General features: G+C 35.2%; 1 long non-coding RNA gene across 1 annotated transcript; it reads right to left on the reverse strand.

The window, feature by feature from the left end:
* Window positions 1–16777: 16777 nt before the first annotated feature.
* On the reverse strand, window positions 16778–17268 carry LOC138701748 (uncharacterized). The gene is made up of 3 exons (XR_011332678.1): window positions 17131–17268; window positions 16923–16968; window positions 16778–16841 (listed from the first exon to the last, which is right to left on the reverse strand). It is a non-coding gene; the product is annotated as an uncharacterized lncRNA (long non-coding RNA).
* Window positions 17269–18496: the final 1228 nt, after the last annotated feature.

Consider the following 18496-nt stretch of genomic DNA (forward strand, 5'->3'; position numbering starts at 1 on the left):
AGGCGGGTTTTTGGTCTTGTGCGGAAACTACTCACTCCACACTTTCTCTAGCGGTTTATGACCTGAACAAAGAGACCTTCCTGTCGCTGCGTTCGAATGCTAGTTGTTGACAAGTGCTCATCTGTGATATTACTGTGTTATAGCTAGTTCGCAAATATATTATATCATAATAAACAGTATTTTTGAATACTAATCACTAATAATTTATTTTTTATTTTTATTTTATACTAATCATCCAAGTAATCACTATCATGTCTCAGTCAAACCCTGATGTCAGAAGTCATACTAAAGGCGTTATTAATCACGTTTACTGTTTCTTGAAAGAACTTAAAGATTGTGAGGACTTCAAAAGTACCCTATCATCAATGCAGTCACTGCCAAGGTGTGTGGTGTTTCTCTACGATCGATTCAAAGAATTTGTGCAGAACGATTTTTAGTCATATTTATTGTGTTATTTGTTTTGTTAAGCTAAGTCATTCTTAAGTATGCTTCTAATACGTAAGTATTTTTTTATTACGAAACTCGTTCACGTTATAATAACGTGTACATTTTCATCACACAGTAAAATTATATAATTTTTTGCACCTTAATTTTCTCATCATTGATAAAGTTAATAGGTTAATTGTGTAACAATTATTTAGTATTTACTATTTCAATACAATATTCTGAAAACATAAAAATAAAATACTTGTGTGTAATGCTAAATATTTAATTTCTCCTATTAGGTTTACATTATATTATAATAATTATTACATTTGAGAAATGGACAACTTGCGAAATATTATAAATGATAATATAATTTAAAGCCTGATTGGTGTAATATGTTATTATTCAGTGATGTATGCAATGGATGGGGAAAGAAAACTGGCAACCATAACCCATTATCTCCTGGCTTAGTTACCTCATGAGTAATGCGTTATTGTTGTCATGAGTTTTAGACCTGTGTTCGGACAGTTGACTAAACAAAACAACAATATTCAGTAAATCAGGTATTTATACTAGAAATCACGTTATTATTTTGTTCTTTTAAGTTTTCCTATAGTGCAAAACATGTGAATGGAGGAGTAAGTTATTTGGGACAGGATCATACACCAAGCAGGTTCTGAGTTGTATAGGAGTCGGGGTAGTGAATGAGGGGTTCGGCATACCCGCCTATTTCTTCTGCCCCTAGTATAGAAGGAATGATCTTAGTGGAGGACAATGAAGTTGAGTTGCGAGAAGCCTGACATATTGGTAGCACGAAATTCGAATATTTTCAGATCCATGATGAAAAATATAACAAGAAGGTGCCACAATGGTATTCTGGCACATTCCGCCAGAAAAAAAATCTGGTTGAGTATTGACGAAACTACCAATGCCAGTGCAGTGGCGATTCCTCCATGAAGTAAGAAGATGATCCTACAATTTTAATTTCGTGCCTCTGAGGACAGAAAAGATTTTAACTACAGATTTTATTTTTAATGCGTCCCGATGTAATAATTAATTTTCTTCAAACTTCCACTTTCTGTCATGAGTTTTCGCCACTGTACATCTCAGACCTTAGGAATACTTTCCAAGGAACCATCCAAGTATCTTACAGCAAATAGTTTTTTCTAGCAGTGAAGTTATGGACAGGGGTGAATGTGGAGGCTGAGGTATGGCTTGACTTAAACTGCATTTGAGGATATGACCATATATCCTAATACTACGACCCTTCTTTCTGGGTGGTGGTGTGAAAAACCCTGTCAGAGACTACAATACGAATTTTCAAGTACCCTTGTAGCCTCCTTAAATGCAATTCATTGGTCATTTTAAAAGAATAGAATAAACGAAATAATAAATAATTTAAAATGATATAATATAAAAAATAAAATGAATAAAAACCAAAATTGCATAAAAATAAATAAAATAAACTATAATAAACACAAGAATTAATAGAACTTTCAGATGACAAGACAGCTGAAAGAATATCTGAAGTTGTATTTGATCATTTAGAAGAATTTAACTGTAGCAGGAAATTAATAGCTCTATTATTATTATTTTCTGTCTTGGTCATCAAACATCAGTCTCATATCCTAGTAAAAATAATGCCAATTTCTAAACACAATGAAACCTGTTCAAGACGGAAGTGACATGGTCCTCATTTTTTTTCCGTTGTGGACAGGTCTCCGTATTATTCAGGTGTGACATTAAAATGGAATATTTTGTCATTCATATAAATGAAAAACAAAATGGCATGCCGCAAACTGCAAGAAGTACAAAATGTTCCATTTAACACTCATCACATTAAATCAGCTTTCTTTCGCTTATTACGTTGGTGAATCATCTTGATTAAAATCCCATTTTCTGTATAAATATTATCGTAACTCACTCATTAGTCATTAAACATTACTAAAGTTTACTAATCTCATTCTATTTAATATCTAACACTATACTATAATACTGTACTGCATATCACTGCACATTATTAATTAATTGGACTAGGAGCCATCTATTGGAAGCCTTGAATTCTGGTTTATTTCATTTCTTTCCCAGTTCAATAGCTTGCTTTGCAGAACAGATCCAGAAATTGGCTTGTTCTTTGAAAGGTCATGAAGAACCCACTCTCACAACAGTTCATTTATTTTTACATAAACAGTTGCTTTCTAGTTCCTTTTATGTCACCAATATTGGCCGCACACCACTCACTCATTATGATCTGTATTTTTTGAAGTGTCACACCTGAGTTTTCCACAACTGTACTTCAATATTATTTCACATAGACTTTGTTTCTAATTTTCCTTTATCTGGATGACGTTTACTTCATCACTTAATGTTAATGTCACATTTTATGCAACTTTTTTTTTTTCTTTTACAAGGAATTCACTACACTTGCGCTGTTTAGCTACGACAGTATACGGGTGTGAAGCATTGAAAATCTTTGGAGGGACTGGTCTGCCTATTCAACAGGGTAATAAAATTTATGACCGATAGGCCAACACACCCTCGCACCCTCTAGAATTTTGCAAAGAAAACTTGTTTTTATCTTAGTGACCTATGTACATATTTCGTATATTCCTTGAAATTACGCGCTGTTTCAAAATATAGTTACAAAATATAGTGTGTCCAAAATATTGTTTCCGTTCTGAACAGTACCAGACAGTTTCCGTTTCCGTATTGGACAGTTTCCGTTTTATTTAGGAGAAATTACACATAATACATATAAATTTCGCCGGGACCAATAAATTGTTCCGAAATAGACAGGATTCCGGATTATTCAGGTTCCGATTTGAACAGGACAGAAAAGCAAATAATAGCAACTTCCAATTGCACAGTCGCCACTGTGCCAGTGGTCGAAAAGTGGTAAATTAATAGTAGGTGTACTTAAAAATAATTTCCAAGCAATTTTCCTTGTAAAGAAATGCCAGCTGCAAATTACGTAACAATAGTTAGGCTATTTAATCAATCTTTGGAGAACTCGTGGCCTAACAGTATGAAATATGACAATGTATTACTTCTGCTTACTGACCCCATAACATAAATGAAGAAAGCTGCTGAAGGTCTTTGTGTAAGTTACCCTAACATGATTCATGTAACGTGTGTCGTTCATGTCCTGCATAGATTGTGTGAAACAATCCGATCCATGTGGACTAGTTAGTGTCCAATGGAAAAAAGGCTTTGTAAAATCACCATCACGGATTGATCTTTTCAAAATGATAAATTCTGATCTTCCATTGCCTCCTACACCTGTAGTCACGCGTTGGGGTACCTGGCTCAATGCTGTGTTGTATTATGCAGATCATTTTGAAGCATTTACATCTGTAGCAAGTGAACTGGACAAAGACGATGCCTCTGCAATTGAGATTATTCAGAATTTAATATGTGAGACTACTTTAAAATATGACTTGGCCTTCATATCTGCTAATTTCGGTTTCTTGATTCACACAATAAAGAAACACAGCATGTTGAAAGGCAACTTAACACTATCTCATGTTGAAAGGCAACTTAACACTATCTCAGGTTCGAAAATAGAAGTTCTAAGACAAAAATTTAAGGGTATATTTGAGAAAAATAGTGGCTACCAAACCCTCTGCAAAGTCGCTTAATTCTGGAAGGTCAAAACATAAGTCTGTGGCCGGGAGGAAAAAGGTCTTATGTAAAAATTTTATACTTTTCAGGAGAGCAGTAGAAAGATTGAAATTGGTGTCAATTATAGAGTTTTTTAAATTAAGAGGTTTTTCCTGGATATTATTTGTTTATATTTCTTCTAAAATAGGTAATGTTGCTCATTTAACAATTTTCTTGATTATTTCCAAAAATAGCCGCACTTAAGCCCTTTTAAGATTAGAACCCAAACTGAGTAGAAGAGACTATTTAAACATAAGTCCTTTTTCATGTCTACATAAATGAGAAATGTAATAGGGAAACATGGAAAGTAAACATGTGATGGTTTGTAAGGAATAAAGAATTAAATAACTTAAGTCCTTTATTCTGTGTGTGCTCGATTCCAAAAGTACTTAGGACATTTGGTAAGGCTCTATAAATCCAGTCGGGAGTCTTATTTGACTTTAGCTGTTTTACCAGATTGTAAAGAATAGTTTCTGCTTTCAGAATATATGAAAACCTCACTTGTGTGTGTGTGTTAGTGATATACTCCTCTTTAAATACGTAAGGTTAACATCGTGTGGTGTAGAACGTTCCTTTTCACGAGGTATGGTCACACGTCACTACTTTTGCAGTGCTGCAGTACAAAAAACTGCGCAACTCTCGTACTGAGACATGTAAACAATGGTGCAACCCGAATAGTAGTAGCTGCCGAACCTGCTGCCCGCTACTTTTTCATACTGCGTGTAGCTTATAAGTAGCAATGTGTGAACAGGGTCCTCAGGGTTGCAGCCGCAGCATTTTTGATATCGGTTTTGTTGAAACTTTTGCTGAGGTTGTGACAATTGTTGCCATCCAAATATGCCAATGACATATTGTTTGGATATATTTTAATGTTAGATGTGATGAAAATAAATTATTTTTAACAGTTACTAATTGTACAACACAGTCTGAGTATATTTGCTGACGATATAATTCATTTTAATTTTCCGTAGCATAGTTTCAAACAGGAGGGTTGCCAACATTGATTACATGACTATGCTAAGTATATAGGAGTTTTTAAAAGCTTTATAGTAAAAAATAATGCCAATTTCTGAATACTAGTTAGGACAGAAAAGCAAATAATAGATAAGTAAGCTATCGCACGAGTTCCATAATAATGCGAACATAACCACAAAATGTATATTGAGAAGTCAACACGGAGATAGAAACCTGCAGCTAGACTGCGGCTGCAAAAGTTGCGCTGTGTGTGTGAACAGACTCGCAACCTCCAATTGCAACTTTTGCAGCGCTCGGGTTGTGCAGCACGAAAAGTAGCGTGCAGCATGCTACTTTTGGCTTACATGTGAAAACAACATGCAACTCTTGCAGCTGCAGTACAAAAGTTGCGCAGCAAAAGTAGCGATGTGTGACGGTAGCTTAAGACATTGTCCTCAGATAACAAGCAAGGATTTGTGATCCACAATCTGGAGATGACATTTATTGTGCACTGCAACCAAGAGGCCTCGTGACTGCAAGTCCAGTCAGCATTTTACATCTGATGTTTAGCTGCAATTGGCGAGTTTCAATATAATTTTTTCTAGTAGTTACGAACATTCTGATGCTTTCGTTTTCATTTTCAGAAAACATTTCTTTTTAGTTTTAGCACATATTTTTAAAATTTTTTGCACATAAAAATAAATATTTCTAAGTTTTTTAGTGCATAAAAATCCGGGCTCTACTTATTAGTTCCTTACAGAATACACGGAAAAGTGGAACTCAGATCTAATACTTTCTAATTTCCTCACATACCAACAAAACGATAATGTGTATTACCCAGCTATGACAAAATTCAGAATTATTATTCAGAGCAACTCCCAGACCATACTTACACAAGACTGAATTTGGTTACGGTACATCAAGTTGCAAAAATGATCTAACAACACATGAAGACCACTTATTAATATGTGAAGTTCTTGTCCAGACTAGTAACATGGTTCAGCACTCACAGATTACAAGATGGTAGAGTGTTAATGCTAAATAGCTGAGCACTAGATATCTGTAAACCAGGTAAGTTTAAATTCTAACATATTAAAACTGTAAAAAATGAGTTAAGAAAAGTTGATTGAACATGTAACAGTTCCATTAACTGACCCACCTGAATTGGTGAACAATTTACTACATGTTGAAAAACCTGATTCTTTATTAAGGTTATATACATTGATCCCCTACAACTAAATAAATATTAATAACTGTTTTTAACGATTTTTTTAAATATAAAATGTTGTTTTCTAATGCCAGGTGTTTGACAATAAAGTAATTTGACCTCTTGCACTCGAATATTTTTCAAAGATATTATCATGGTCAGCCATTGAAGCAGAGATTTTGAGGTGTTCCGAATCCATTTCTTGATTTGAATTGCACAATGGGCAGTTAGGGGACTGATATATTCCAATTCTATGCAGGTGTTTGGCCAAACAATCACGGCCTGTTGCCAATCTAAATGCAGCTACAGACGATTTTCGTGGTAAATCGGGAATTAACTGTGGATTATGATGCAAAGAGTTCCATTTTTTCCCTTGGGATTGTGTTATCAAATTTTGTTTGTTGAAGTCTAAGTATGTAGATTTAATAAATCTTTTCACAGAGTAATACGTAGATTTAGTAACAGATCTGTAAGTAGCAGTGCTGCCCTTCTTTGCTAAAGCATCCGCATTCTCATTTCCCAGGATTCCACAATGGGATGATATCCATTGGAATACAATTCTTTTATTGAGTGATATTAATTGAGAGAGCATTTTAGTTATTTCTGCTGTTTGAGATGAAGGTGTGTGTTTAGAGACGATTGATAGAATAGCTGCTTTGGAGTCTAACAATGTAACTGCATTCTTAAATTTATTGATGTGGCATAGAAGATTCCTGAGACTTTCACTTATTGCAATGATTTCTCAATCAAAACTTATTGTTCCGTATCCAAGAGATCTATAAAGTGAGAAGAGACAGCATGTAAGACCTACTCCAGCACCTTGTTCTCTGTAGATCAAGGATCTGTCGGTGTATAAATGAAGCCAGTTTTGTGGAGGGTACCTAATATTAATTGTCTCCAAAGACAATTGTTTCATTATTTCAGTGTTTACTTCTGATTTCAGTATTTCTTCTGTTAAATTTAGATTATATTCTATATTTAACAGAGTTAAAGGTTTGGTTTAATTTGTAAGTTTTTTTTTTAATCCGGAATATTAATTTTCTGTTTTAATTCTTGAACCATGGATATGAAACTTGGACTTTTCAATCTACAGAGAGGACTATATGAATGCCAATTGTTTCCTGGTAATCTGATAAGTTTTTCATATTGAATTAGTGCTTTTTCTTCTATTGTCATTTTGATGCTGTTAATATTAGTGAGGAATCTCATAGGATCTATTGGAGTTGTTTTGATTTCACCGGTAATGAGCCTGAGAGCTTGGTTTTGAACATATTCTATTTCGTTTATGAAAGGTGAAGTAATTAAAATTTCTCTGCAGTATGTCAGCACTGGCTGTATAAACATTTTGTATATAATGTTCAAAGTATTCCTAGAGCATCCCCATTTCTTTCCCGTTTAAAATGTTAATGACATGTTAGGATTTAAATTGAGAACACTATATAAAACGCGACCACATTGCCTATTTTAAGACATTTCTGTCAGGCAAGTTTCCTCATTTTAAAATAAATAAAAAATTAAATTTATTTAGTCTTATTCTTGCAGTGATTTATTCCGAAATCACTGAATTCAAAATCAATAAATACAGAACTTAAAACATGTATTGTCTTTTTAGGATGTAATGTTGGGTAGATAAAAAAAACATTAACCTTAAGAATATATATTTATTTGTCAAAATGTGCAATTCATTTTACTTCCTTCACTTGGAGACCTGAAACAAAAGAGAAGAAATATATTAACAAAAGTACATAGAGAATACAGAAAACTGTATTATGACAACACTTTCAGAATATGGCCTAAGTCAATAGTGCTGTGTTGACACATGATGCATAAGTGGAAAACAGAGACAACAAATATGCGTTGGTGTGAGACAAATAGAAAATGTAGTCAATTGCTGCAGTGTCTGGCACAAGCAACTTGCTTCTTCTTCTTGTTTAAATACTGTTACTGAAGTCATTTTTATCAATTATTATTATATTTTTATTTAAAAGATCAGTAATTTTGGAGTCACTACAATGCGAAATAAAGAACAAATAGAGAACAGAAATTGAAGGACGTGTAATGTCAAAATTTTTTATTCACAAACTAAGAATGAAAACGACTATACACATCGATATGTATGTGAATAACAATACATAATGTCGATATTATGCATTCTGATATTATTTGTGTATAATTTATCAATGGCATTCTCTCGTAAGTACAAGCTAGCCAACACAAATACAGGTTAAGTTCAAAATTTACGGTACAGAATATTTTAGAATTCAATTCACACACATCAATGTGGGCACATATACACCGTGTCCCGCTTAGAGGGATCGAGAAATAAGTGCTAATTTAAGTATAAATAATAATGGTTTAATAACATAACTTTTTGTAATACTTGATGTAAAAACTCTCCGAGTTTTGGAGAATGGTTAGTGCAACTTGATGTGTGCACCTCGAGCTACCCTGAAGACATCCAAAAGGTACTCAACCTTCTGCCAAGAGTTTCATAACATTTGTGAAGTGATTAGCACAGCTGCATTTATAATGTGTTGTATCAGTTTTTCCAGTGTCAAATGTATCACATGGGTACATAACACTTATCACAAAGCCCCAGAGAAGGTCAATGGGCGTAAAGGCGATTGACCTAGGTGGCCAGGCAAGAGTTCTCCTCTTCCGATCAACCTATTGGGAAAGTTTGCATTCAAGGAGCCACGCACTGCTCCATAGTAATGGGGTGGAGCCCCATGTTACTGAAAAACTGATTCTGGAAGGAGTTGATCAACAACAAAAGTTCCGCAAGATGTCCAGATATACATTCCCTGTGACTGTCACATCGATGAAGAAGAATGGTCCAATGACGCAATGTTCTACTGAATGGTGCCAGACTTGTTTCCACAATAAATGTTAGTGCACATGTGCATGAACATGCAACTGTTTTTAAACTTGGACAGTTTCTGCTCTTGTCAGATGTATCAAAACAATATCTTCATTTGATTTTAAATGTATACATCTTGATTACACAACTTTTAACTTTAACTTTTAAATGGTTAGCATTTATTTCTCGATCGTAAGTGGGACACAGTGTACAAGTCACATATACTGAAAGTGATTCTACTGAATTTCTGGGTTAGTTAGAAACGATAAGAAATTATGTCACGGCCTCCTTGCTATAAAATGTACGACGACCAAATAGCTTTATGACAGCAGAAAGAATCTAGTAGGCTGTGATCGGAATGTTCCCATGCTTGGGCAAGGTTTTCGTTAATTGTGAATGCTCACATTTAAACATATTTCTTTTAACAAATTTTCCGTTTCCAGTTTATTGTGGACCAGGTATAAGTAAGGGCATTTGCTCAAATGTCCAGACTTCCTTGTACAACCACCCTGAATTTATTACCATTTATTTCTTCAGAGCAAAGAGGATATACAGTATGCACAAGCAGGTTATAATCTGGTGATAATGTAAAATAAGCACAACTGTATATAAATAATTTAGTACTCATATTGAAATTGGATATCATTTCCTTTTTTCTGTTGAAATTAAGCCTTTGTAATTTAATCCTCTAGCAGTCTAACTCATATCTATACTAAAAGCCAGGTTATGAACTGACTAAACAGGAAGTAGTTGGCAGGGCGAGAGGAAAGTGTGGGTTAGAGGGGTAGCCTGTACAGCGATGACACGTTGAGTGTGAGGGGGTTGGAGGGGAAAGGAAGAACAGAGCTTTTCATTGGACCTCACGTGAAAATGTCGTCTAACGAAAATCTGGCAACGGAATCACGGAGACAGTGTAGCCAAACTTCTCAGTTCATTTGCAGTACCATGTGCATTACGAGTCGCATTTCGTACCAGCGTCATTAGCTCGTGCTTTCTTAAAAACCGTAATTTTACTTACTAATATTGTTGATAGTGTTATCGAGAACTATAGACAGTAGTTATTTTAAACATATCGGTGACAAACGCTGAACACGCTTTGAATCTCGAGCCACTATGTGGCAACAGAGCTCAGAAAGAGAGCAAAAGAACGTTGCTTCCGGTTTAGTCGGTTCATAACCTGGCTTTTAGTATAGAGATCCACGGTTTTTATATTCTATCAACATGGTCTGCAGAGAGAATTCCAAATGAAGTGGTCCAACAGTGGTAGCTTGACCAATTTAAAAAAATTTTTAACTTATATTTTAATAGTGATGACCCTTACATGTAAGTAGACAGACATTACTATTAGTTTATTATTTTTATTTGCCTTCATATAAAAACTAGTAGCCATTTTTTTATTGTAGCATTCGTCAATTCTGGCTTTTGAATATAGTTGTGGTAAATGCAATAGCTCAGCTCAGAAAAATGACAGAAAGGTGGGGGAAAACACTATGATTTTCAACACATTCCAAGCTACATTTTATGTCCTGTACCTTTTTACAATACCTCTCTTTGTAATAACTGAAGGTTAAAGCCAAAGTCGATTGCCGTATTTAAATACCACGGCTGCATTTTATTAGAGGACAACTATCCTTAAATCTCTATCTATCCTCTCCCATGTACATAATTTGTGTCAGTGTTATTTAACTCAGTGCTGCTGTGAAATATTGTAAAAGACGTCATTTGGAGAAGTTCACATAGTGAGAATCCTCTGCATAAATATATAGCATTAAATATCAGGCATAAGAATTGGTGCGATGGACTTGTCAGCTGTTATGACAACATTGCATCTTTCGGTACCAACTTTATGCAAAGCTATCAAGTGCATAGTTACAATAGCTTGGGTATAGTAACGCATTCGTGTAAATCGTCATTTAAAGAGATCTGCTTCTTAGGGCGTGAACAGAAGAAATACAAAATGAAATGATCTAATGTTATAGAGTTCCTATACATACTATCATAAAGTTTGTTCACTTTACAATGAAACCTCTCATTTACGGACATCGAAGAGACGTAACAATCTGTCCGCATCTGGGAGGTGTCCTTTATTGGGAGGGAGGCTCCCCAATCTAACAGTAAATTTATAATATGCATTATGTATCCCTTCAAGTTTTAAATGAAATGTATTAATGTAGTTTAATTCTAAACACAATATACTACAGTAAATCCTTTCAACTTTGAACTACAGTAGATAAGACCGAAAAGAAAAATACAGTACTGTGCCATGCAATTTTATTCTAGGTCTACAGTTATGCAGTAATGCAATTTACAGTTTTCAACTTAACCTTTCCGTTCAGGTGCCATGTCTCTCGAAACAGAACAACTGATTGAAGTGAAGAGAATAATCCTACTAACCCTATCATGTGTCGAATACAATTTCATGATCGCAGAAACCTTGGACCCATCAGACAGGTTAAATTTTATGATTCTGTTTATCCACCCGCTTACAGCTAACAAGGGCTAGCCAGCTGCGCTAATGGTAGTCTACAAGACCCTTATTGTCTTCTTTCGTGTTAAGGAATTTCTGTACAGTTCTCAAAACTAAATTCTCCATTTTTGTAACACATTAGGTCTTGAAAACCAAGTTCTGTCCGCAGTCAGGAGGTAAAGCAAGCTTTAGGACTGTGAAACAGCTGTCCTTGTCCGTGTCTGAGAGTGTCCGTAAACGAGAGTTAAATTTATTATTATTTTTTACATTATTTCAGTTGGGACATAAAAATCTGTCCGTATTTGAGGAGTGTCCATATCTTGGGGGTGTCTGCAAGGAGAAGTTTCACTGTATATTCATTTGAGTTGTGTACAAAAATATTGTGCTATTTACTAAGTACTGTACTTCAATTCTGACTCACCGGGTGGTAATGACTGCTTCAGTTTTTCTGCCTTTTCTTTGTCTGTAATAACGAGGGTGTAGAGAAACCTAGAGCAGCGAACCTTGAATTTCACGTTCTCTGCATTCTTCTTGATCTTTACAGCTGAAATGAAAACCCCTACGTCACATCACAGAAACATACGAACATCAAAGGAGAATTTTCTTTATAAATTTGAGAGGTAACATTTATACACTGCACTGTACTGGGAAGTGTCCTTTATTGGGAGGGTGGCTCCCCAATCTAACAGTAAATTTATAATATGCATTATGTATCCCTTCACGCTTTAAATGAAATTTATTACTCTATTTTAATTCTAAATATAGTATATGACAGTAAATTCTTTGCAACTTTGTACAGTAGATAAGACCGAAAAAGAATGTCGAAAAGACAACCTGGTGGCATTGGATTAAAAAAAAAAAACACATTTATACAATCCATCCTGTACATTCCCTCACATATACATGTATATTTTGAGTTATCAGAAAATATGAGAATCAAAACAACCACCAACTTTAGGCGTGTACGAATTATCAACCAAGAATTGAGCATTCCATAACTGTAAAAACTGAAACAAATTTATAACAGATTGGTACAGCCTTCAGTCAAAAAGTCTGGTGACTAAAGACCATTCCAGGTGAAACCGTAAGAATGACGTACAACTCGATTCAGTGTTAATGGCCCCTGTCCTTGGTTGTTTGTCTAGTGAACGAGCTGTATGTTGCGTCATAAGAAAGAAATTTAATCACAAATGTGCATAGGATGGCAAGAGGAAATAGGAAGAATGAAAATAATACCTATGTTCAAAGTTGAGGGACACTCATGTCAAGAAAATACAAGTCATCATGACATTGTTTATGTCAACAGATGTAGTGGTTAGTAACGGGACGTGTGGAAGAATATTGTGTTTTAAGAGGGAGTGTACCGTGACATGATAAGAAGGAAACGTTAGATGTTATGACTGCGTGGCCTAACCTGTGTGATCCAGCTAACCAATAGTGATGAGTAAAGGCTGGTTCACAATAAACCAGGAATGGAAACAACGAGAATGAGAACGGGCCAAAATCCCTGAATCAAGCTTTACAAAGATGTTGAAACTGGTATGACAATTCATAAAAATGGAGCCAATAGAAGCAGTTTTAGCCAGATATGAAGATAAATGAAGAAATATTTAGAGGATGGGTAGGTTGTTACAAACACTCAAATGAAGGAAAGCTGGGAGTTGGAAATAGGATTACCGTATATTGTTTCTGAAGTTTGATCTGTCATCGCAATTCCTACTAGAGGCAAGTTTAATAGCATAAGAAGTAAAATGTCCGAAATAAGACAAAATCATGACTGGGGGGGGGGGGGAGATGTAACAAAGGGACGATGCAAAACATCAAAATCCATGACAAGCAGTTCTTGGTTTTCAGAAAGTAACCTAACTCTAGAAGATATAATGCTTTTGACTTACAAGGTCATAAAAGGCAGTCGAAAGAAAAATATTAACTGAATATGATTTATCATCTAAAATGATGTGACTGGAGAAATTTCAGAGAAACTCTGATAGCATATGTGGGAAAAAAATTCGGAAGAAATAGGAGTTCCAGGCAAAATCGTACGGTACTACAAAGGGCATCATATAGAAAGACAATTGAAGAATTGGAAAGAGAAACTGGTAAGTTTTTTTTTTTTGTGGTTATGGAAGATTGTATAGCAGAAATTCTACAAAATTTATTCAGTAACTACTACATTTAATCAAGCAGTGGATAAAGCCAGGCACCCTCATCATGTTTGACTGCTGGAAAACATATATAGTCGTTACAAGAACATGGCTACGCACATATGAAGAGTGAATCACTCAATTGAATTTGTTGAAGTAACGGGAGCTAACACAAATACAACATAGAGTACCTGGAGGCATGTGAAGGCTACTCTTCCAGAACATAATCGGAGGAAGGAATTTTTCGCGGCATATTTCGCTGATTACGTCTTCACCAGAGAATGCATACACAAGAATGTAGGCATGAATAGATACTTAGAAATTGTCTGCAAAATGATCTAACCTCTGAAGTGACCAAAGTGCGCCAATATTTAAGACCACAGGAAAGGTAAGTGTACTGCACGCGAATATTAAAACACCACAGAACTCCTGTGAACTTGGTCCTACTTGAAATAGCATGATAGGGCTTGTGCCGAATATTGTAAAGCTACTTGATGCAATGATTATACCTACGAAATACAAGCACAAGTACACCAAACTACTCATATCAGTCCACTACATTACCTCCAAATTTTGAGACAGGTGGGGAAATGACCGATAAATTTTGCATCCATCCTTCTATCAGGAACAGATTTCATTTACATGCTGTAAATCTATGACATGAGATTCCAGTTTTACGTCTCTTCATAAGGAAGCCATGCTAATTATGAATTTGTATCATCCTTAAATAATCTTTTCCATCAGCCGGGTTTGAAACCCACAAGCCTTGAATCCAACAGAAAAAATGGTAAACACAAGACTATCAAGAATAACACAAATTCTGGGTAAATATCGACTTTATGGTAGTGTACATAATTATGACCACTAACAAGCTGGTTTTTTGTTGTATTATTGGTCCAGGGAAAAAAAACTCCGGGAAAATCTGAAAGAACAGAACACAGAAACTCTGCCTATTATCCCCTTTACTAGGAAGTAGGGGTTTAGGTTGGGTTGACACCTAGAGGAGGAAAGTGGAACTGAAAAAAAACATCATCTAGGAAGTAAAAACAGAAATCCGTTCTTTGCCTCGCACCATGTCTCTTCCCCTCTTATTTCTTCGCTTATAGTGGGATTCGATCCATCTACCAAACACACATTATAGCAATAATGCTATAGATCGCAGCCTATGACAGCACATTCTAAAAAGGGGAAAAATGAATCTACTGAAGTTTAATGGAAAGATAATGTCTGTGTGTGAGGAAGCGAGGGAGGCGAGTTTGAGTCTCCAACAGTGTTACTTTCACAGGTTGAGTGTTGTGTCATGCTATATTAAATTTAAATTTGTTTTTGGTGTAATTGTTACAACGTGAGGACTGTCCAATGCACACCTAATTTCTACGGAAGTGAGTTAATTAGTTAATACGTGTAATTTTTACCACGTGAGTGTCGATGGCAGGTGGAGGTTTGTTGTGTGTTGTGTTACGCTAAATACCCGAGTGTCGAATGCACATTTCATTTTGATGGGCTAGACAGTCAGCCAGCGGGGCGAGGAGTAGACAGGAGACAGAGAGAGAGTGGCTGCCGTGCAGTGAGAGTGGGGATAATTTCCCCCTACCACCGTTCCATTCTTTCAGAATTAGTCAAAACTCCAAAGCAGTTTCCCAATGGCCATAATTATTATGTAGGTACTGTGCAGTCACAGTTTACCTTTGTTCTGAATACAATTATCTATTAGGGAAATTGACGAGAATTGGATAATTGTGTAGGACGTCTAGAAAATGAAATCGGCTGTTAACGTATATGACATCTCACCTAGATAATTACCACACATATCTAGGGACCATATCTATAGAGCATTGATATAGTAAACACTATAATGTAACATATATGTAGGCTATATAAATGTTAACCCCATAAATTATAACAGCCTACTTACACTTTTTGTGTAACAGAAACAACTATTAATACAGTAAACATAGTATCAGATGGTAACATATGACAGAAACACCATTTCACAGAGCACTTTGTACAATCACTCTCATGATAATCTGGAGGAGGAGAGAACAGCTTCAGTGTGTAAGCTTCATGATAAAATACTAAATGATAAAATACTAAAATAGCCTAAGTTACTCAATTTATATCGGTATTTTTGGTCCAGGGAAAATACAAAAGGAGTAAAAATTAGCATTTTACATGGCCCAAATTTATGGTTCAGCCTTAGTACACATTAGTGTGAATCGCTGCAGCTGTTCCCTAATTTTTCTGGGTTATCCGAGCGATTTTACAAAGTGCCACGAAATGGCGTCCCTGTGCTTACCGTTTAATAATCGAATTAAAGTATCGGTGCTCGTCTTATTTTGTACCTATGTTACCCTTAGCCCCACTTCAGCTATTTCTGCAGCATTATATTGAAATTGTGTGTGATACGTTTTCTGTACAAGGTGAGAACTTCAACACCAGACTTTGTTTACACCCTTGTAAAATAATACGAGCTATTTATAAATCTTGTAAATCATGATCAAGCCTGTCGCTACTTCAGGAATATGTCTAGAATACAGGACTTACTGATTTTACAGCCGCCGGTCAATGTTACTTATGTCCCGCCCACTATAGAGACATAGGCCAATTTTACACATATTTAGTATAACTTGTTGCTTCTTTGACAGGTTAGGTTTGGTTAGTTCAGGTTTTTGTTATAGCCTACCTTGCATATACGATTATAGCGCAACACTGACAGTGATAAAAGTAAAATATTCGTTCAGTGGGCATTGGATACTCTACATTCACCCAGCCGCCAGTAGCCTACCTTAAAAGAAATATTAAAGAGTTCAGTTTCTGTAGGATAATATGGCAATCGTGAATCCCGTTGTACTTCCATGCGTGCAAGAACTACCTAAGCAGGGACCGCTAAACTTTACGATTGCCGGATAATATGATGGTTTCTTACGAATCGCTATAAGATTTCTACGCCGTTTTAACACATTTCGTGTTACAGTGTCTACGTAACATGTATCAGTGTAATTTCATATTAATATACATAGGCTACATATTACATTATAGGCTATGCATGGAGAATTACTCACATTTAGCATCTTTCCTTCTTGCCTTCAGGAGGAAGTCTTTTATTTCCTTAATTTCACGTGGCTGTAAATGAAATGTCGTAATTAATAATCCGCAGTTGAAAGACAAAACATGCATTATTATATACTTATTACGTTAACTTACCATGTTTCAAATTGATAAGTTTGCAATGTGCACTACGAAGATACACCTTAAAACAGAAGAATACATACAATTTAACATACAAATATGATCAATAATTATCAATCAACGTTCGAACCATACAAAAATGCTTCGTACGAGAAATTTACGACAAAATACTCTACGATGAAACTCGATAAAATCAAGTAACATAAATTACACATGTACCCACCTCACGCAATACGTCTACAGGAAGATTGCCCGCACTTGCATTTGCAGGCTTACCAACAATCATGAATATTTACTATACAAAATAACTACGAATTGTGTGCAAAAATAAAAATATATGTAAGAAATCAGTTAGATTAGATTAAATTGTACAAAGTAAGTGTATATGATATAGATAGTGTAGTAGGCGATACGTTGTGTAACACAATAAATTATAATCAAACTTTTTAAATCTAGTTTGTTCTCTATGCAGGGTTGCAGACCTGAACGACCGTCACTACCTCTTGCGGAAGTCCTATTAAAATGAAAGAAAAGAATGTTACATGATGTTATGGTGTTCAAACTGCCAATATGCTTTGATATCGCCGAACTGCAAAGTACTGCTCTACATTTAACCATAAAAATTATCGAATGCCACAGGAAGATGAAAGCTGAAACGATAATAAAACTATGTTACACTTTAGGAGAGTGTATCTTACAAACTGAAGTTAGTAATGATATATCATTCATGTAATTTATTTTCTGTTCAATGGTTGTCAACTTGACAGTTGACGACCTGTAGCGCCTCTAGCGAAAGATCTACGAAAATAAAACAAATGAAATTTTCAAAAAAAAAAAAAAAAAAAAAAAAAAAGGTGTTGCCAATATATTCTCTTTCACCTAAATTTAGTTAGATACTGAAAATCTAATTACCTACATGTTATTGCTAAAATTTCTGGAAAAATTTGAACATGCAAGCGAATTCTTTCCCACCTAATTTTTTATAGTTGTGATACTATATCGAGATACAGTATTTATGTTCATTTGGCATAGAAATTAGCGAATAATAATAATAATAATAATAATAATAATAATAATAATAATAATAATAATAGTGATATATTCGTGTTATTCGCGACGTTAAAAATCAAATCCATTAACACTTCTTTAAATATTAACACAACTAACTTATATTTACAAAAGGCTTTTAGGGAACCGCCTCACATAAGCCCGCCATCTGTCCCTATCCTGAGCAAGATTAATCCAGTTTCTACCATCATATTCCACCTCCCTCAAATTCATTTTTACATTATTCTCCCATCTAAGTCTCGGTCTCCCCAAAGGTCTTTTTCCTGCTGGCCTCCCAACTAATACTCTAATATATGCATTTCTGGATTCGTCCATACGTGCTACATGCCCGGTCCATCTCAAACGTCCGAATTTAATATTCCTAATTATGTCAGATGAAGAATACAATGCGTGTAGGGTAGTTCTACGATGCTTAACTTTATCTATTCTCCTGTAATTTCATCCCTCTTAGCCCCAAATATTTTCCTAAGCAACTTATTCTCGAACGCCCTTAGCCTCTGTTCCTCTCTCAAAATGAGAGT

The sequence above is a fragment of the Periplaneta americana genome, chromosome 6 (assembly GCF_040183065.1).
Source record: "Periplaneta americana isolate PAMFEO1 chromosome 6, P.americana_PAMFEO1_priV1, whole genome shotgun sequence".
NCBI classification, from domain to species: domain Eukaryota; kingdom Metazoa; phylum Arthropoda; class Insecta; order Blattodea; family Blattidae; genus Periplaneta; species Periplaneta americana.